General features: G+C 35.8%; 1 pseudogene; it reads right to left on the bottom strand.

Moving 5' to 3' along the window:
• Positions 1-2468: 2468 nt before the first annotated feature.
• LOC132637390 (histidine decarboxylase-like) lies at positions 2469-4642 on the bottom strand (annotated as a pseudogene).
• Positions 4643-22776: the final 18134 nt, after the last annotated feature.

Here is a 22776-nt window from a genome sequence, read left to right as displayed (position 1 = left end):
TCTGCCAAGTCTTTCACTGTTTCCTCAAAATAGCCACAACACAAGTACACCTACAAATCTGATCAATAGATGTAAAATGAGATAATGGTATATGCACTGCAATGAGATGGATGTCAATGCAATGCAATGGCCAATAACACGACCTATACACACATGCTCCGGAAGGAATCTCGTCGTCTCGGCAGTCATGACCCGCGGGTGACCCATGGTGTCCATGTACCAGTCACTCCGCACAAAGCCCAGATGTGACTTTCATCTTTCACTTTCATAAATCCAGCCACTCCGCACAAAGCCCAAAGGTGATTTTCATCTTTCACTTTCATAAATTTTTTCCAAAGTCTCTTTTCCATCAATTGTTCCATGATTCTTTTATCACACTGTTTTTCCACAACATTACCATCATGCATGAATGTATGAATGCAAGAATGAGATATCAATGAATCAAAAGCCAATGAATATGCTATGGAGATCACAAAGCACCATAAGTCATAAACAAGACTCTCATAAATCACAACAACCATGGAAATGGGAACAACACAGAGTTTCAATCATCATAGTGAATCTATTACCTCACATCACCCAATCATATTAATAAGTACACCACATGTCACAGTGCGTAAAATAACGGCGACAAGCCCACATAATCAGAAGTCATACCAACCCAAGAGTATATCCATCCCAACATCATGTTCGAAAACCTAATCATGCTTTCTACCCTCAATTCTACGCATACATACATTTCAGTAATCAAAGTCTAACTAAGGTAAGCTGTAACCTACCTCCATGCCAAGCTGGTGCAACGAACGATCAAATGTGAGCCTTGCCCTTGCTTCTGAATAATCGAAGTCTAGTTAACATCGTAATCTAAGTTAGAAAAGGAGATTAATGATACCCATATTGCTATAGACTTATTCAAATCGAAGATTAGACTTTAAAAGAGGGCCCACAAGGGCAAAATGGGAATTTCAAGAATGAAATGGTAATCCAGCGTTCTAGAAGTTCAATTCTACTCTCCAATTGCTAATTTAGCTCAAGTATTGATCAATTTCATCATTCAATGCAAAACCCCCAAATAAGGCATAAACCCTAGCTTTTCCTTATTTAATTTCTTAACTCAAATGGAAGATTCAAGCCTACTGGTTACTAACTAATGAAATTCCATGCTTAGATTAGACAAATCCATTAATTAATCTCACATTTAAAGCCTAAAATTCAAATAACAAAATTAAGGTTGAGACTCATCTTCTTCAACTAACTTTCTAGATTTCCACCATAGATTAAAGCTTAGGAAAGGTAAATAATGGAAACAAGGTGGAAAAGACTTACCCCAAGAAGAATCCACTCAGAAACACTTCAAATCGCCCTTGAGACACTTTGGAGAAATAATTTTGGGAATGGGAAATGAAGGGTAACTTACGCATTTAATGAATCTGGAACAGTGTCTTCCGCTCCAGCTAAAGAAGTCTCGTTACCGCGCATTCGCCTCAACAGAATACCATCTGCTAGGGCGGATTTCTATCGAATCCACCACTTCCGCGCCGGCAGACCAAGCCTCACCGAGACGGGTCCGCTGGGGCTTACCCAATCTCGCTGGGGCGAGACATCAGAATCCAATAATTTCTGATTTTTCACCAAGTTCTTCCCAAATCCTGACAATCACCTGAGACCTCCCAGATACAAAACAGATATGCACACATACATAAAAACATGCTACGGACTCACTCATGGTCTCGAAATTCCTATCGGAGGCCTATTTGACCGGGTCAACCCCCAAACGGCCAAAATCAACTTTCCAACCAATGGGACAAAATGCCCCCGACTGCCTCGGGAACCGAACCGAATATCCCACCAACTCATAATCGACCCTCTGAACCTCACGGAATCGACGGAATTATGAAAAAGGTCTGTTTACCCAAAAGTCAACTATTGGTCAAACCTTTTCACTTTAAAGCTCTAATTCTCATAAATCACAAAAGAACTCGCCCGATGACTTCATACTGACAGGGCTCGAGGAAGAGTCAACGGGGGAAAATGGGTCAAAAGTGTCATAATGACCAAATGGGTCGTTACATCATACTTGTAAATCATGTCCTAAGTTTTGTTTTTTATGAGTTTCTTTGATCATGTTTTTTTTCTTCTATTAATGTACATTTTTTTTTTATATAATTTATGTGCTGTTATACTATTTTACTACATTATAAAATAAACATTTAAAGATCTGTGAGGCTTACGCTCCATGCCTTGGAGCTTACTCCTCGCCCCGTGCTAAGTAAAACGCCCCGTCTCACGCCCCCACCTTTTAAAACACTGGTTGTAACCTTGATTTTGTTGCTCAATAATACAAAGGGGCGCCACTTGAAGGCATAATTGATTGATATAAAAACAATAAATAATAATCACAAGATACAGGAGAGTGTTCTTTTATAGTATTTGAGAAGATGATAATCAACCTCAAGAAGAAGAAACTTTGCATCTCAAAATGCTTAAAAAAAAAGTGTTTCAGACTATCAATTTTATTGCATCGCTCCTGCATGAAAATATACTCCATAACAAATGTGGGACTTCTCCACGTGAATCCGAATTTATTAGTTGGACCTCAATGCTAATACCAGACACCGAATGAAGAATCAAAATGAAAAAAGAAATCCATAACCAAGATCATTTCCAAGTCTTTGCTCCTACAATATTCAATGCATCTTTTGATAGGAGCAAAGACAATTTTCGGAACCTATATATATCATCTGCCAGGCAAGGTGGCAGAGTTGTTCCATCCTGGTACCACTTTTTCCTCTCTTGAAAAAGATCCTTTAAGAAACTGTCTATAGTTTCTCTTGTAATGCCGGGCTTAACAACAACATGTGCCATATCGCTTGTGCAAGAAAGTTGCCAATGACGAATGAACTTATGATCATCAGGTCTTTCAAAGACAACAATAATGCTAAACTCATTGAGCATAGTGCTAATTCCTGCTTTATGAAGCTGGCCTTTCAAATATCGAGCATTTTTGTTGCACATTTTGGCATCTTGTTGCAATCCGACATGGCCTTTCGTGGTTAAACTGTACCATAAGAATATCGGTGTCAAACCATTTCGACTTCCAGAAATTGTAGCATCTACTGAGGCAATATACTCAACTTTTCTTGAGAGAGTACTAATGTAATTTTTCCTCGTTATTTGAACGCCGCAAGGCATTGGTCATCCCAAAAACTTGTGGCCTGAAATTGAAACACTGCCTATTGGCTTCTGGAAAGTAATTGTTTTCGCCTGTTTGTCAAATGCAACAGAGACCTAAGTCACTTTCAATTTGTTCCCTTGATGGATTTTTTTTTTTTAAAGAAAATAATGGACTTAAGTAATCTTACATGCTCGATGAATGGGACCATTAGCCCATATAATGCAGCGTCACAATGGATTTAATACCTAATAACCACAACTTTCGAGTATTTGTAGGACCATATCAAGATCATCAATGACTCCTTTGAAGGTAGTTCCTACAAAAACATACATTAACAGTTAAAAGTAATAGTACTCTACATACGGGTATTGGAAGACTACCTGACCAAAGTGAAGCAACAGAGCTATAGGATGTAAGAATATTTATCAATATTGATATTGATGATGGCTGGTTTTTTCTTGTTGAGAAGTAACTTTGATCTCAAATCTGCATAATCAATCTCCCCATGAACTAAAGTGTTGATAGTTTCTATCTCCATTCTGTACATTCTTGCTACTTTGAAGATTGAGTAATGTGAATCCTTTGATGCATATATTATCCCATTTGGGAAGTAGCTCTCTTCTGCACAAATATTCGTCTCAATTTCAAGATACTGAATGGAACTCTTCACTTGAAACTAGGAGAAACTTTCACTACCAAAAAATAGAAATTAGTGACTTCATTATTTTCTTGTGTTCATTATTTGACTTTTTCAAAAATTCTTTATTGTTTTCTTGTATGATGATTTTAGGAGTGCAACAAATCTCCAATCTAAGTTTCCAAATTTTTTAAACGGTGAAAAAGCAATGAATTTAATCAGAAGTCAGTATCTCCGGACAAGTTCTGTAGCTAAACAGCAAAATCCTTCGTTAATCCTATTTAGCGACAGATTATCAAAAATTCTTGTTACGTACGAGCAATTTAACAATGGATTAGCAACGGAGTTCATAGCAAATTCCTTTTTTTTTAGTGTTTGTCTGTGGATAGGGGCGGAGCTAGCTTATCATTTCCGTGTTCGTCCAAACTAATAACTTGGGTCCAAATTCTATATTTGTATTAAAAAAATTCATAAAATATGTACAAATTATTAATTTCGAACCCACTAACTTTCATACTTACCCAACCAAAAGGCCATGGAGATTGCCCTCAGTGCCACCATTGGTAATGTATCCCCAATATTCATCCTTTTCAATTTCCCATAGTTGCGCAAACTAATCTAAAACTGCCACTTCAAAATCTTTTGAGTGGAAATCGACAGTGTTCTGAGTGAAGGACTCTCCGCAATTGTTCAAGTGGAATTGTGAAAGTGGAGCTAAAGTGGCATGATGCTTATAACAGATGTTAACTGAATAGGAAAACTTACACAAATAACTACATTTTAAGAGCTATTAACGAATAGTAGTTACCTTTTACTTATTTACGATTCATAGCTACATTTAGGCAATTAACGTGTATTTGAATACAGTGTTCAGTTGTATCCAATCTTATCTGATGTCACGTATATTTGAATATGTGTATTCAGAATGATTATATTCCAGTGCATTTAAATACACGACTGAGCTGTGTATTTTAGTATATTTATATATTGACATATCCTTTTGTTTTGGTTGCATTTGAATGTATTCGAGCTCCGATCAGCAAGGTCGCCACCGGCGTCGCAAAGTTGAATGTATCCGACTGTATTTGAATGTATTTACCCTCAGAAATCCTTTTAATTAATGAAGAATAATCATTTTGAATGTATTTACACTCAGAAATTCTTTTATTCAACTGTATTTGAATGTATTTAGACTCAAAATAAATGAAGAATACATTCAAATCCTTTTAAAAATACACTGTATTTACTAAAAAAAAAAAATGCAATGTATTCATACACATTAGATCTTGTTTCATTATGCATACGACATTTCAATGAAGATCTTTGACATCACCAAATGAAATTAAGCCTTGAAAAAGATGAGAATGACATAGAAATTTGCATTGAGACAAACAATTATTCTAGATCTAACAACAACTAGAAAGACAATCAGCAATCCATTTGTTATTTTAACAGAAATAAAAACTAAAGCACACACTGCAATTTTTGGAAACTTCGTGATTTCAGATCTGGATCTGACGGTGGGTGGCGACGGTGTCTAAGGGTGATTCACGTTGAAGGGGGTAGTAGTTTGGTAGTGGGTGCTGATGGGTCTGGTTCGACGGTGGTGATTTGCGGAGACGATGGAGGGTGGTGATGTGTGGAGATGAGAGAAGGGAAGAGAGAGAGAGAGGTGGCTGTTTGGTTGGACTCCGATAGAGCTCCGCCGGAGAAGATGACCGGCGGCAACGGAGTTGGACGGCGGCTGGCCAAGGGAGAAGAGAAAGGAAAAAAGGAGAGAGAGTTAAGGGAGAAGAGAGAGAGAGGGTTGAGGGAAAAGATTGATATAGTGAAATAATTCTGTCAAACAAATTTAATAATTCTTTGTCCGAGACCTTTTATTTTGTTAGCAAGGAGACCGTGTTCTACATTTGTCTACTCCCTCCTTTCCAATTTTCAATTTATGTGGCATTTGTCGGATTTCGAGATTTAAATAAAAAAATTTACCATAATTATTTGAGAAAATTACACTGTATGTTAACTGGGCCAACAATGCTACTAAAATTGACCCATTTTTTTAATTCTTACAAAAAATGACTCAAACTTCTCTCTCTCTCTCTCTCTCTCTCTCTCTCTCTCTCTCTCTCTTCTTATATGTTTGTATATGTTGACATAAGTGTCTGTATATGTTTGTATATATCTGTATATGTCTGTATATGTTTGTATATTTAGGGCTATTTTTTGAAATGTAAGTTTTGGGCTACTTTTTTGCAATGTAAGTGATCAACTTGTATATTTTTAAAATTTTCCCTAATTATTTCATATGTCTTTTAAATATTTTGAATTGTCAATTATCGTAACTTGCAGTACTTTTTATATAGTTCCTAAATATATAGATTCTATGTCAAAAAAACATAAGAATTCTCTGTCCGAATACACAGTCAATATTAACAGGTTCTCGAAATACTAACTGTGCCGCATAAATTGGGACAGGGGGATTATTTTGTACTCTCATGTTCTCTTTTCATCTACTCGCTCTCTTTTAAATAATTTTTTTACTTTTTTTACTCAATTGAATTTTATATCGAACCATGATTCATGTTGGAATATTTAATAAGTTGGAATGTGTTTCATGTTTTTGTTAATGTATTGGTTGTTATTATTGTTTTATTTATTTATCTTTTTTCCTTGAGCTTTTAGTGAGTATGAATCAAGGGAATAACTTGCCTTTTTCAATTTGGTGGCAAACGACAAGAAATTTGTACCTAGTGATTTCGAGTATTTTTCCTTGAGGGTGTGTTCGGTGTGAAAAGAAAACATTTTCATGTTCATTTGGTCAAAATTTTTAGAAAACATTTTCTTTAGGAAAACAAGTTCCTTAAAAATGGAGAAAATGATTTCTCTAATCAAAGTAGGGAAACACAAGTCCACAATTGACATTTCATCAACCACCCAACCCACTCCCCCAACCACCAAACCCCAACAACTCCCACAACCTCACGCACCTCCCCCAACACCACCCCTCTCCCACCCCACCCCCACCCCTCACCCCCTCCAAAAAATATTTTTTTTTTCTTAAAAAAAAAATTTGTGTTTGGTTTTTTACACCCCCCACCACCGCCCCAACACCCCACCACCCTCCAAAAAAATTATTATTTTGTAAAAAAAGTTTTGAAAAGTTTTGTTTTTTATGGTTTTCTACGACCCCCCCCCCCCCCAACACCTCACCACCCCCTCCAAAAAATTATTTAAAAAAAATGTTTTGAAATTTTTTTAAAGCTAGGCATAGACGAGGTGATGTGGCACCCCTATGGCCTAGAATGCTATTTATCTTTTTTCTGCCATTTTTCTTCCTCAAAAATATCTAAATATAAATTTCCATGAATTTTCAATTATAAATCCTTCATTATAAGCTTTAAATAACATTAAAATCTACAAAATAATATCTTTAGTCCCTTAAATTTCCTATCCTAATTATGATATTAAAACCATAACTAAATCTTATATACTAGGATGAAAAAATATCTCAAAAGTCATACCTTCTAATAAGACTTGTAAAGGCAGTTAAGACTTTCAGTGGCTTATTAAGAATATGAGGTAACGGTTGATTAATATAAGAATTAATAATAATGGACCATTACATGAATTACACGGTAACATTCGTATAGACCTAAAGCTAATCTATAGTAATATAAAGCTGGGACATGAAGTTTATTCATTTTCGCAGCAATGGATTCTGAGTCTTTGTGGGTGGTGTTGATATTTGGGACTTCAAACTAAACATTGTTCCTCATGTATTAAAATTATTTCTTCTCAACACCTTTTATTTTGTTAGCAAGGAGACTGTGTTCTACATTTGTCTACTCCCTCCTTTTCAATTTAAAGGCTCAAATATGTCATCGAGCTATTGGAAATGGCTCATTTATGTCATTCATCAATAGTTTGGCTCATTTATACCATCGAACTATCGAAAATGGCTCATTTATGCCATCGAACTAAGCCCGTCAATTGGTTCGGATTAACCGGTTCAAATCGGTAACCGGAACCGATTTACCGGTTCCGGTCAACCGTTTAATATATACCGGTCCGATTTCGATTTTTTTGGGACCGGACCAGTTAAACTAGTCGAATTAAAAAAAAAATGTAGCCGTTGGGCTGTGGGCTGGACCGTTGGCCAACGGTCCATTTGCAAAAATGGTCGTTGCCAAACGGTTCCAAACCCCCATTTTGGCCCCTCCACCCCCCCCCCCCCCCCAAACCCCCCAAACTTTTTTTAACACTTTAACCCATCCCCCACCCCTATATAAACCCCTCTCCATTTTCATTTTAAACCACATCAATTCACTCTTCTCTTTCTCTCAATCTCTCAATTATAGTTACTTTGCAACAATTAGCCACTTTAAATTTTTCTCAATTAAATATTATAAAGTCTTATTATAGTTTCAGTTATTAATTTTGCAATTATAATATTGTTGGTGGAGTTGGTGATTTTGCAACAATCCGAAGTAGCTTTGGTGGATTTGCAATTCTAGTCACCTTCACTTTGTTAGAAATTAGTCCGGCAATTTGGTACCTTCGTTTCAACTCTATCTTTATTATTCGCAATTTAATTTACGCAATTTAATTTGTTGCAATTTATTTTCTTGTGATTTATTTGAGTGTGATTTAAATTAATTCTATTTAATAATGGCGAAGAGATTTAGACGTGGTGCCGGTAGTAGTGGCATTGTTAGAACTGGGTTTAATGAGGAAACATTTGTGGAAGAAACACCTAATTTAGGTAATGATGTTGGTGGAAATAATCCACTTTTAGATCATGAGGCAATGCAACATTATTATACCGACACTTTTAATGAAATTGATGATGATGATAATGATGAAACACAAGCCCCTGAAAATCCCATAGGAGATACAGGTCCTGCACAATCACATACACAAGACAAACCGCCTAGAACTCGTAAGCCAACCGCTAAAATTTGGAAACATATGACTAAGGATAAGGAAAGCCAAACAGCTAAATGTAACATATGTGGATAAGTATTTGCTTTTAGACAAGGAACTAGTAAGGATGGTGGAACGGGTACACTAAATGGTCATATGAGAAAGAAACATATGGATGTTTGGGGAGAGCAAACGGGTTCAAATGTGGGGGGTATTCAAATGACGATAGACCCACGAACCGGTAAAAATTTTAAGTATGACAAGAAAAAAGAGCGTGTAGAAATAGCTAAAATGGTAGCTTATGATTGTTTATCATTTTCCTTTCCTTCGAGTTTGGGGTTTGTTACTTACATTCAACGTTGTTACAATCCGTTATTTGAGGGTATTCCTAGAAGTACTTGTAGAGCGGATGTTATAGATTTGTATAAAAAAGAATATAGATTTTATTTGCGCCATGTATTTAATTCTTTAAATTGTAATGTTTCTCTTACCGCTGATTTAGGTCTTAGTCTTAACAAGTTAGATTTTTTTTTGCTATTACATGTCATTGGGTTGATGATAATTGGGTTATGCAAAAAAGAATTATAGCTTTTTTATATGATGAAGGGAAAGGTCGTCACGATGGAAAAATTTTGGCGGATTCAATGTCTACTATTATGAGATTTTTTAACATTTATAGAAAAACACTTTGTATTGCTTTAGATAATGCTTCTAATAATACAAAGGCGGTTGGTCTTTTAAAAAGGGAATTAAACCCTCCGCTAAAAAATATTTTTCACGTGAGATGTAGTTGTCACATTGTAAACTTAATTATTAAAGATGGTCTTGCGTGTCTTGAAGATTCTATTCAAAAAGTTAGAAATGCGGTTGCGTTTCTTTTTTGTATTGTTAATAGGGAAAATAGAGAGATTTTAAGAATTCTTGTGTGAAAAATAACCTTAGACCTAGGAAAATTCAAGTAGAAATTGAGACTAGGTGGAACTAAACTTACATTATGCTACAACAAGCATATGAGTATAGGGTTCCCATACGACAAGTTCACAACCATTATAATACGAATAGTGATGATTGGTTAAATATTACGGATTGGGAAGATATTAAGGAATGTGTTGAACTCTTAGAAAATTTTTATAATGCAACTCTTGCTTTTTCTAAACAATTCTATCCCACGGTAACCTGAATTTTAGCCTACTTAGCGGAAATAGCTAGAGTTTTACAAGAGTATAAAAACAAATCTGGTTATCAAGCGGCTATTTTTAATATGACAACAAAATTTAAGAAGTATTTTTTTCCCATCCCAACTTTATTTATATTGGGTTCTCTTTTAAATCCTTGTTTAAAAATGTCTTATACTAGAGCATTGGTTAGTCAAATTTATACATTTTTAGAAATTGAAGAGGGAGTTGAATCATCTTTAGCTGACGCCGAGCTTGCAATTGATGCCGATTTTGGAAAAGTTTTTAGTCATTATTCTAATTTGGAAGAAAATGCTACACTTGTTGCTCCACGCCCTACTACTTCTCAAAGTAGCAAAAAGGGCTTGTCGGGGTTGTCGCATTTAAAAGTTTTACATTTACATCCAACTCCTTCTCATAATGCAAACTTTGATGAATATCGCTTTTATTTGATGCAACCAAATGTGGACATCAAGGAACTAGATGATTTGGACGTCTTAGCATGGTGGAAGAAATACAAGGCAAGTTATCCGATACTTTCAAGAATGGCTCGAGATATCCTTACGGTTCAAATATCAACCGTGGCTTCGGAGAGTGCATTTAGCCAAGGAAGACAACAAATTGGAGACCATAGACACTCATTATCGGGATTTAGCTTGCGAGTACTAGTGTACATTCGCGATTGGATTAGATCGGAGCGACGCAACCAAAACTTACAAGCGGTGGAAGGCGAAGACGAAGAGATTGAAGATTTGATAGCAAGTGGAGCGGATCAAATGGAAGACTTTGAAGATATCTCCATGACCGAATATGATATGGGGGAAATTAACCAAATGATTGACAATTGGTGATTTTATTATTCTACTATTTCTTTGCAACTCATGTATTATTTGTAAGTTAAAAAAAACTACAACTTGCAAATAAATGTTATCCAAGAATGAATAAAATATATGGCTAATTGAGCTTTCTTTTATTTATTTGTGTTCATATTTTTACTTATATTAAGTTAGGAATATACCTAAAATATACTAAGAATATACTTATAATACACATCTACTTAAATTAAAAACTAGAAAGTTATATACTTGAAAAATAACTAAAATATACTAAGAATATACTTATATAAATATACTTAATTTATAAAATACGAATTTATAAACTTAAAAAAAAACTTAAGCTATAAATAACTTAAATTATAATATATAAGTTATAAGTATACATATAACTTAAACATATATATATATATATATATATATATATATATATATATATATATATATACTAAGAATATACTTATAATATAAATATACTTAATTTATAAAATACGAATTTATAAACTTAAAAAAAACTTTAGCTATAAATAACTTAAATTATAATATATAAGTTATATATATACATATAACTTAAACATATATATATATATATATATATATATATATATATATATATATATATATATATAACCTAAGTATATTGATATATATAAGAATATTCTTAGTATATTTTAGGCATATGTAGTATAACTTAAGCATATAACTTAATATATATACGTTTATGCTGTATTGCTGTTAGTCAGTAAATATATAAAATTTACTTATAAACTTATATAACATATGTAAATATACCTACAATATACTAATAAATACTACAATATATATATATATACTATAAAAAAAACAAAAAAAAGAGGTTTTGGACAGTTTCGAACTGGACCAGTCCGGTTTCGATTTTAAAACCGGTAAATTGGAACTGGCTAAACCGGAACCGATGGACAGTTCCGGTTTTTAAATCGGAAACCGGCCGGTTTATTAACCGGTTACCGGTCCGGTCCGGTTCAAACCGGATAACAGGCTTACATCGAACTATCGGAAATAGCTCATTTATGTCACTCATCAATAGTTTGACTCATTTATGTCATCGCTCGTTACCAAGATGACTCATCCATGCCATTTTTCATTAACGCCGATTTTATAATACCAGATATGACACGTGGCCTCCAATTAGAGGTTTACGTTGTTTAATTAAACCAGCTCAATTTTAAATCCCAAATTAATAAAAAAAATCTGACCCATACACCTGACCCACCTACAACCATAATCTAGTTGGAGGTCATGTGTCATATCTGGTATTGTAAAACCGGTGTTAATGAAAAATGGCACGGATGAGTCATTTTGTTAAAGGGCGGTGGCATAAATGAGTCATTTCCGATAGTTCAATTGCATAAATGAGCCAAACTATTGACGAGTGGCATAAATGAACCATTTCCGATAGTTCGATAGCATAGTTTAGCCTTTTCCGTTCAATTTATGTGGCATCTTTCGAGATTCAAATAATTTTTTTTACCATAATTATTTCATAGGTCTTTTAAATATTTTGAATTGTCAATTATTGTAACTTGTAGTACTTTTTACATAGTTCCTAAATATATAGATTCTATGTCAAAAAAACAAAGACTTCTCTGTCCGAATACACGATCAATATTAAAAGGTTCTCGAAATACAAACTGTGCCGCATAAATTGGGACAGAGGTATTATTTTGTACTCTCATGTTCTCTTTTCGTCTGCTCGCTCTCTTTTAAATAATTTTTTTACTTTTTTTACTCAATTGAATTTTATATCGAACCATGATTCATGGAATACTTAGAAGGTTAATATTGGAAAGCTTTTGCCCCCGTCTTTCCGATGTTGCACAAGTTTCAAGGGATTTCATGAATCCCAGGCATGGCTAACACCGGGGAGGGTTCAAGTTTGATCCATAATGACCCACTAATTTCCCTATCAATGTGATAGCCACAACTTACTTGTAATATACACTCATATACATACTCAACAATGGTATACTTATAATGTAAGAGCATATAAAAATTAACAGATGCAAGAATCATAACATGCTTATAGAACTGAAATTTTATTTCCGAATCAGTTAACACGAATCAAGCACACCAACTAATGGCCATACATCTGATGGCATACCCGAAATGAAGAGACTAAACACTGCCTAATCATGAGGAGTGTGAACAAGGAAAACAGTGACACTAAGCACTCATGCCAGACACGCTGAATTAAGTTAACAGAGGAAAAAAAAAGACTTGAATATAACAACCAGCCATGAAGAAACCAAACAGGGACAGCAGGATCAGGCACTACAGTAAGTTGAGTAAACGAAGCAAAGAGACTACCATTACAACTAAATATAATGATCCCAACCAAACCTATATTTAGACTTAAGAAACTACTTAGCAGTACCCTATCTGTGATGACATAGAACACTCAAGCAGCATGCAGATTTCAACTTGTTTGACATACTTAATGACATTATTCTAAAATATACAAAAGGCACTCCACAATAAGGGACACAACATTCAGCCAGCAAACAAACAGATGTGCACACTGGATGGTTTATTCCTTATTTGCAGTTTTATCATAACTATAGGAAATCAAAATAAGCATGAGTTTCCACATAAAGGACTAACAGGAAAATAGGACACCAACATTCTCTAGGTTTAGATCAAACTTCAAAAGGGAAACAATGCATTCCCAATTCATATGAGACAATTAAGACAAAGCACTAATATTCAAAGAAAAGGAAAAGACATGCTCAGATGTAAAGAATACCACATAAACAGACATTTGGCCTTAGGCAAACAACACAAAACTTTTGAAGTTAACATGGATTAAGTATGTTAGTTAACATGCAGAGAATCTTCATTACACATCATAGAAGTTGAGTATTCCACTCAAAATGAAGGCAGTGTGCAGGATGCAGGACAAGCAAGCAACAATTCAATTCAAGACAAACAAAAGGAACTAAAATGTGCTCTCATGTGACCTGTTTGTGCAACAAAGTGAATAGGACCTTGTCTACTCAAAGTTACCATTTCATTTCCATGACTATAACAGCAGACCAAATAATCCACATAGGTAATTCAGTAGCCCTTTTGACATAATAAAACAGGACACACAACTAAACTATCCAACATGCTACTAACGACATGACTGAGTCAGCAAATGAGGCACATATTGTTATTAAACTAAGTTAACATTTGTATCAGATCAGCAAATTGAACCTCAAACTACAATAATTCACTACTGATTTACTAAAATAACTAGTGAACACTTACTCACATGCTAGGTTATTAAGAATCAAAATTTCAATTAGCAAAAGCACCCACTATACTTAATCATAATTAAACATGGCTTAAGTAATCACGACCAAACAACTGATGCATATTTGAGCATGCTAAAGCAACTATCAATCAGGAAATTAACTAATAAAGGCAACTAAATGCTTATTTACCATATTTAAGCCACTACCAATAGACAAACTTATCTAGATAGACATTCAACAATAGTTTTAACTAAACAGCACAAGTATAAGCATACTAACTTAACTTAACTACCAAACAATACCTAAATGCACCCTAATCATGCTTGTACTACTAATATTGACTAACAAAACTAACACATAGCAGGACAACAAACAAAAATCAAACATAAAATAAAATAACTAAAGGGGGGAGATTCACCTTCTTCGAGTGCAGCGAAGTGGATGCGGGGTCTCCGATATACACTCGAAATGCTACAATTACCGAGTTTGCATACACTCGGATTCGAAGCAATACCCGGGGAAAAAGAAAACAGAAAATAATTTAGTGTTTTTGAATCGATATCAAACAATACCGTGACTGCTGAAAACTATTTTTTTAAGGGGATTTGGGCGGCTAAAGACTTTCTCAAATGAATTAATAAGCCACGATTTATAGGTAACATCTAGGGTTTTTCTAGGGTTCAAAAAATTGGGCGGGATTTCTGGTCAAAATACTTTCAAATCAAAAAGTTATGAGGCCCCTTTTCTGTCATCGATCAGAAGCAAAGAAGAAGAAAACAAAAACCATTAAACTTGTACCACGAAAATGACAAAAAGAACTGATAAGGAAAACGATTTCAACTTCACAAATCGACGAAACTCATTAAGGCGGTTTCAGATCGAAACAGAAAAAAAGAAAAAGGAGAAAACAAAAATTTAACCTCTTTCAAAGGTTGAATCCGGATGGGGGGGGGGGGGGGTACAAAGCATTAATCTCCATTCCCGAATTGACCATGCACGGTCTGGGGAGGCGAAATAGATCTGCGACTTCACCATTTTTGGTCGAGGAGAGAGAGAGAGCGTGTGAAGAGAGAGGGGGGGGGGGGTGCGGCGTGAAGAGAGAAGATGTATAACCCTAATGGTTTCCTTTTGTTGAACGAGTCGGGTCGGGTCACCGGGTTAAATGATTAATGGAATGGGTCGGCTGAAGGGTGGTGGGCTAGGTAGGTTTTAAACAAATAGTGGGCCGGTCCGGTTGTTGAATACTTTGGGATAATTAGATGGGCTGACTGGTAATGGGCTGGTCCGAAAATGTTTATAAATTGATTGGGGCGGATGGGCTAAAAAATATAATTTCTTCTTGTGCTATTTTGGGCTTCTAACTTTGCATAAAAGACCTCCTTCAATTAATTATATATTAACGTGTGCCAAAATATTATTTAATATAAAAGTATGTATTTATTAGTACTCAGATAAAAAATAAAATTACATGACGTCGTAATAGCCATGCGATAATATTTTTAAAGTTTAACAGTAAATAAACGTTATTATTTAATTGTGCGAAAATAAATGCGATGCATGTGCATAGGACGATAAAAATGCTGAAATGATTATAATGCAAATTATAATAATACTTGTAATAATAATAATAATAATAATAATAATAATAATAATAATAATAATAAGGATAATAATAATGATAAGGATAATAGTGGTAGTCGTAATAAAAATAATAACAGCTAGTGGCTGCAATAGAATAATGAAACGCCGGTATTAATAAAAAACTAATAATTATAGTAAAATATAAATAATTATTTCTTAAGTTGCCAAAAATATTAGAAGCGTAAATAGATATTTTGGAGGAAGGCGGGACAAAATTGGGTGTCAACAATTATGATACGATAAAAAAGGAGTTAATGAAATCTCTTCTTATTGACCTGGAATAATCCCTTGTTCATGCTATTGATGAATTGATTCTTGAGTCTTCATATGACTTGTGACATGGTGACTTATGTTCCTTGATATTGATTTATTGATTGTTCACATTCCTTAATTGATTGTGGAACGGAAATATATTGAGATGAGAAAGATAATATAAATATGAAAAGGCACATTTGACGGGGTGAGGATGTGGCCTAGTTATGGGCTCGTGATCCATGGTCAGTTCCGAAGCGAGTGGTACATGGACATCATGGGTCCCTTGCAGGTCATGGCTATTTGGGCAAACATTACCATTTAGCATGTGTGTACGGATATGTGACAGAGTTGAGAAAATTCGTGAGTTACGGCTGTGTTGGTGATTACATGATTTGAGTTACTCTTATTGATTGCTAATTGTGTGGACTTATCTTATTCTTGTGTTGGTTGATATTTCGGGGTTGGATGATTCTTGTTGATAATTTCATATGGTTATGTGTTGTTGTGCTGATCTGTCCATTCTATTATTCTGTGGTTGTATGCATGATACTAATCTTAATCGGCCTATGATATCTACCGGTACAAAGTGTTTGTACTGATATTACCTTGTTGCATTCTTTTGAGTGCAGATTGTGATCCAGAGACATCTACCATACCTCATATTTAGCGTGAGGCCAGTTCCTGATCAGATCCGAGGGTGAGCTCCTATCCATGCCATGCCTCCTGAAGATCTTTTTTATTTTGGATATCTATTTCATTTCAGACATTTATGATTATTTCAGACAATCGTTCATTCATTAGACAGTTATGTTTTAGAGTCCTTGTACGATGACTTTCGAATTTTGGGGTTGTAATAGTTAGGACTTCCGCATCTTTATTTATTTATGGCATGATTAGACAGTTTGGAGATTTTTATTATCATTATATCCTTGAATGTATCAGAATTGATTAATTAAATGATGATTGGTTAAGGGGATTGGTTTGCCCACTAGGGGAATTAGTGTGGGTGCCACTCACGGCTATTTGGGTCGGGACATATTCACTATAGTAGCTAAATTGGACCTAACGATGTTGTTATAGAGAGTTTTGACTGTAATACTTTTTAATAGTTCTTCCTTTGTTTGTCTCAAGTGTTTTTGAAACAGACAGATTAGAAGCTAATATGTTTTTACTTTGAGTAGATTAAGGAACTGTACATGTATTATAGAAAATTGTAGCATAAAATGTTACTTTTTAATTATATATAGTCAGAGGTGGATTTATATAGTAAATTATGGTGCACATGAACTTATAGTTTCTCTGGAAAATTAGATATTTTATGAATATATTTTTTGAAATTTATATAATATTATTTGTTGGCACCCATGCTCCAAGAAATTTGAATGGTGCACTTGATTAAATATTAAGTTATTTACCTAAAGGATTTAAGATCAATTCCTACTTAATACATTTTTCTATGCAGGTGCTATTATGAGAGAGTTAATGTAAACCAATTCAATTAGATGCTACTACGTGGGCAGATATACAGGAAAGGTGTTATTTGGGCTTTCATTGCTTTGTCTTAAAAGACCTGAATTCAATACTCATACGTGGGCATTAGAACATCATTTATTTTGTGAGGTATTTTAAAGTCATTTAGATATATTACAAATTGGGAAAAAATTCAAAAAAAGGAGAAAAAAGATAAATGTCAATGGAGGCCATAGAGAGGTGCCACATAGAATTGTCTATGCCTAGCTTTATATTATATATTGATTTATAACAATTGATTATTGTGCCCTCCCCTCCTGCATTTCGCAAACCCACCCCACTTATTAATTAGATGTGTTTATTTCTCACCAAACTTAGAGAGCTTACTATAAATGGTAACCGTTTTCAATTGTAATTAAATTATTTTTTGGTTTTTCATCTGATATCTGTATTAGAGTTCGATTAAATTTGTATTTATGCTGGAAAAAGGTGCTTCCTAACAAAGATGACTTCATACCAGACTCGATCCCAAGACCTCTGTTACACCTCGTAGTTTCGTATGTTGAGATTCATCGATTATTAGTCGTTCTAGTCTTGGACTGGGATTACCTTTGAGGTTATATGACACTAGACATGTTCATGTTATGTATGTGAAGGTTTAAGTTCATGTTCAGTAAGTATTGGAAGGATTAGAGGTTAAACAAATTGAAGAAAATGAGTTTGTCGGAAGAGCATTTTGTCGCCCCATTTGACAGTCCGCAGAACCGTTTGACGACCGTCAAAAGGTGGCTCCTCCACCGTGAAATAGTCACAGAAAGGTCATGTTGGTTGGACCATTTGACAGTCCATTTGACAGACCGCAAGCCGTTTGACTGTCCGTCAAATTATGTCGGCGGGATTTTAAGTGAGGCTTTATATTTCATTTTCCCTTATTTGGATTCATTATCCTCCCATTTCAGACCCTAAGGCTCTCCAAAACCCTCTCCCCAAGTTCATCTACCAATCAAAGCCAAACCAAAGAGAATCAAGAGATTCAAGTACTAGAAAGCTCACTAGGGTTAGTATAGTTCAAGTATCTCTTTGGTGTTGAAGTTGGAGGCTTCATCCTGTCACGACCCAAGTAGCCGTGAGTGGCACCCACGTAAATCCCCTAGTGGGCGAACCAATCCCCTTAACCAATCATCACTTAATTAGTCAATTTTAACACATTCAAGGATATAATGCTAATAATAATCTCCAAATTGTCTAGTCATGCCATAAATAAATAAAGGTACGGAAGTCCTAACTATTACAACCCCAAAATTTGAAAGTCATCGTACAAGGACTCTAAAACAAAACTGTCTAAAGAATGAACAACTGTCTGAAATAATCATAAATGTCTGAAATGAAATAGACATCTAAAATAAGAAAGATCTTCAGGCGGCATGACATGGATAGGAGCTCACCCTCGGATCTGATCAGGAACTGGCTTCACACTAAATATGAGGTGTGGTAGATATCTCTGGATCACAATCTGTACTCAAAAGAATGCAGTAAGGTAGTATCAGTACAAACACTATGTATTGGTAGATATCATAGGCCGACTAAGATTAATATCATGCATAAAATCACAAAATCAATAGAATAGACAAATAGGCATAATAGCACATAACCATATGAAACTGTCACCAAGAATCATCCAACACTGAAATAAGATAAGCCCGCACAAACAGTAATCAATAAAAGTAATGCAACCTGTGTCATTACCAACATAACCATAACTCACGAATTATCTCAACTCTGTGACATATCCGTACAGACATGCCAAATGGTATTGTTTTCCCAAATAGCCATGACCTGCAGGGGACCATGGTGTCCATGTACACTCGCTCCGGAACTGACCTCGGATCACGAGCCCATAACTAGGCTACATCCTCACCCCTGTCAAATATGCCTTTTCATATTTATATTATCTTTCTCATCACAATGTATTTCCGTTCCACAATTAATAAGGAATATGAACAATCAATGAATCAATATCAAGGAACATAAGTCACCATGCCACAAGTCATATCAAGACTCAAGAATCATTTTATCAATAGCATGAATAACGGATTACTCCAAGTCAACAAGACTAGTATTCATTAACTTTTTCTTTATCATATCATAACAATTCATCACATAATAAATCAACCAATGTCAAACTTAGGAATTTCCAGCTACACTTTATGTCTGAAGCCCTAATCATGCTTCTCATATCAATTTCATAACATATACAATCAACTAATCAAAGTCTAACTCAAGCAGACCGTAACCTACCTCAAAGCTGAACTGGAACAATGCAATCACTCCGTAATAGCTTTCCCTTTTTACAAAGCTTCAGAATGTTCGAAGTCTGGAAATCATAACGCTACGTGAGTACTGGATCATCTACTCAAACAAACAACAATTTAGGAAGAGAACCCAACTACTTCTACCCTTTTCAAATGGGTGAACTATCACTAAGTGTGAATTCATCATAAAGTGTACCGATCCGTTTAGTTATTATAGTCTTTTCGGTATTTTCGCCCTTTTTTCGAGCTTTGATTAGCTCATTCTTGACTCGAGGGGACCATTGGCACGCTCCCCGAGGTGTCTAGACCGGATTCGAGCAACTCTTGTGGAATGTAGGCTTAAAGTGAAGAATGGTTGACCCAAAGTTGACTTTTGAGTAAACGGACCTTTTTTGAAATTTTGTCGATTCCAAGAGGTCCGGATGTGCGTTTAGAATTTGTGTGTGTATTTGGTTCGGTTCCCAATGCACTTGGATGCATTTTGGGACTTGGGTGGGAAACTAGAACTAAGGCGTCGGGGGTTGACTCGGTCAACGAGGCCTCCGTTGAAAATTTTGTGGCCACGAGCGCATTCGTAGCGTATTTTTGTGTGGGTTTTTGTGTATGGCTTATGAGCAGATGGCCTCGGGAATGGCCCGGGATATCGATTGAAGACTTAGAAAAATCGGGGGATTCTGGTACCTGGTGCTCGCTATGGCGGCACCACTGCCGTCCCTGCGGCACCGCAGTTATGGTGTGTTAGCCGCTGGGGCAGCCATGTGTATTGCTGGCCATACCACTATGGAGGCCTTAAAGGCGCTGTAGTTGGGCCACTACCGTCGTGGCGGTGACGGGTCAGGTAATTTCATTAAGTGTGATTTAAATAAGCCCTTAGACCTTCGTTATTTCCATTTCGAAATTAGAGATTTGGGGAACAATTCTTAGAGATATTTTGGAGCATTCTTGGAGGTAAATCTTGCCTATTCCTTTACTCTTCCTATTCCCCCTGCCCTTTTAATAACCCCTTAGTGATGGAAGTTGAAAGAGGGTTTTTGATGAACTTTTCCTTAGGCTCATGTATGACGAAATTGATGATGCTTATGTTAGATTTCGACTAATCTAAGCTTATTAATCATATACCTTCTATTTCTACTGTTGAATTTAGGAATCAAGGACTTAGGGTTTATACCCAAATTGGGGGTTTTGCTTGAAATCGAAAGTTAGGATAATCTTTGAGTTAAATCAACAATTAGTGGTTGGGTTATGATCACCTAGTACTTAATTTGATATTTTGCTTCTGAATTCCCCGTTTTGCCCTTGTGGGCCCGTTTCCTCAGTTTTTAGGGTTGGAATTGACCCAAAATGAATAGTAGCACTATTAGTATCATTCTTCGTGATTTCTAATCTAGATTTCGATTATGCTTAGACTACTTTGGTTCTGAGGTTCAGCGGAAAGGCAAGGCAAATAATGAGTTGTTGGTGTTGCAGTTCGGCCATCCAGGTAGCTTATGGTTTACCCTTGGTGAGATTTCGTATAGCGAAGCACATATTTAGATTATATTATCGGAGACAGCATGTAAACCTTCGGGCATGAAGTCGGGTTGGATATTACCTTAGGTTGGGCCCTGTTGTGTGTTGGGACTAGCCACCCCGTTATATGTGCTTTGATTGTTCTATTGTGTCGGCTTGATGCCATGAGTCGTTGGTAGATATTGGATTCTGTTTTATCATCTTGATTTTGATATAATTGACATACCCGCTGTTGGTATTTGTACTTGGATATGTTGTTGGCGTACCCACTATTGGCACTTGTGATTCGGTCATATTATTGGCATACCCACTGTTAGTATTTGTGATTCGGTTATATTATTGGCATACCCACTGTTGGTATTTGTGATTCGGTTATATTATTGGCATACCCACTGTTGGTATTTGTGATTCGAGTATATTGTTGGCGTACCCATTGTTGATACTTGTGATATTGAGCATGATTATTGATGTGATTTATGCATTGCACGCACTCTCATTTCCATGATACATTGTTGAGATATTGATGATATTTCATGAAACACTTGCTGAGCTGGGCTCAGTTTTACTTGAGTGACGTGAGATGGCCGATGTCCGATGTTCATCCCGGAATCGTTGATTGAGTGAAATTGATACTTGATAAAACTCTTTTACTTGAGTGACGTGAGATGGCCGATGTCCGATGATCAATTCCGGAATCGTTGTTGCATGGCCGATATCTGATGTTAGTTCCGGAATCGTTGTTAGTGCATAGACTTCGCGGGTCCCCCAAAGTGGTGCTCGTGAGAACGCTCCGTGGGCAAATATTCGGGGTCTCGTCTGTCTGTTGGGCAAAGATCCAGGACGGGTGGCACTTAGACTTCGCGAGTCACACTGGGTTGTGCTACCGAGACATCGATATTTCCGTCCGGAGTGCATGCATACACCGCATTTGCATGGCATTGCATTACATTCATACCATTATTGCATTGCATTATGACTTGATTGGTAAGTGCCCGCACGACTTAGGAAAAATAGGTCGTGACATAAAGCCAACCTCAACCATTATATTATTCCCATTCATGGGTTTCTAATCAATTCAACCCTTTTACAAGCAGTTTTTATGCCAAGTTACCATCTTTATGAAATCCTAAGTCTCAATACATCGTTCTCATCCATTAGAACTTGAATTCCCACCCTAGGAAATGATAATCTATAACCTTAGATTAATAAACAACAATAAAATCATTAACCCATTCATTATTCAAGGGTTTCTTAAGTTCTAGGGTTTTAGTCCTTTCATTCACCATTAACAAACCTTAACTAATCATGGAACTTAATGATAAGATGAAATGAACAAAGTAGAGCGTAGAGACTTACCTTTAGAGAGTATTTTAGCCCTGGCCTTAGAAATTCGCCACAAAAGTTCTTGGAAACTGTTTTGGAGTTATGTGGGGAATGGGTTCAGAAATAAAACTATAAAACACTGATTCTACCTCCCGTCGATCGCCGCAGCGGTCAATGTCTCGCTGCAGTGGTCTCGCTATAGGCGGACCTCATTTATTCACCAACTCCCCGCTACAACGGACTCGCTACTG

This window comes from Lycium barbarum, chromosome 4 (genome assembly GCF_019175385.1).
Source record: "Lycium barbarum isolate Lr01 chromosome 4, ASM1917538v2, whole genome shotgun sequence".
NCBI lineage: Eukaryota > Viridiplantae > Streptophyta > Magnoliopsida > Solanales > Solanaceae > Lycium > Lycium barbarum.
This window is presented reverse-complemented; position numbering and strand designations above follow the sequence as displayed.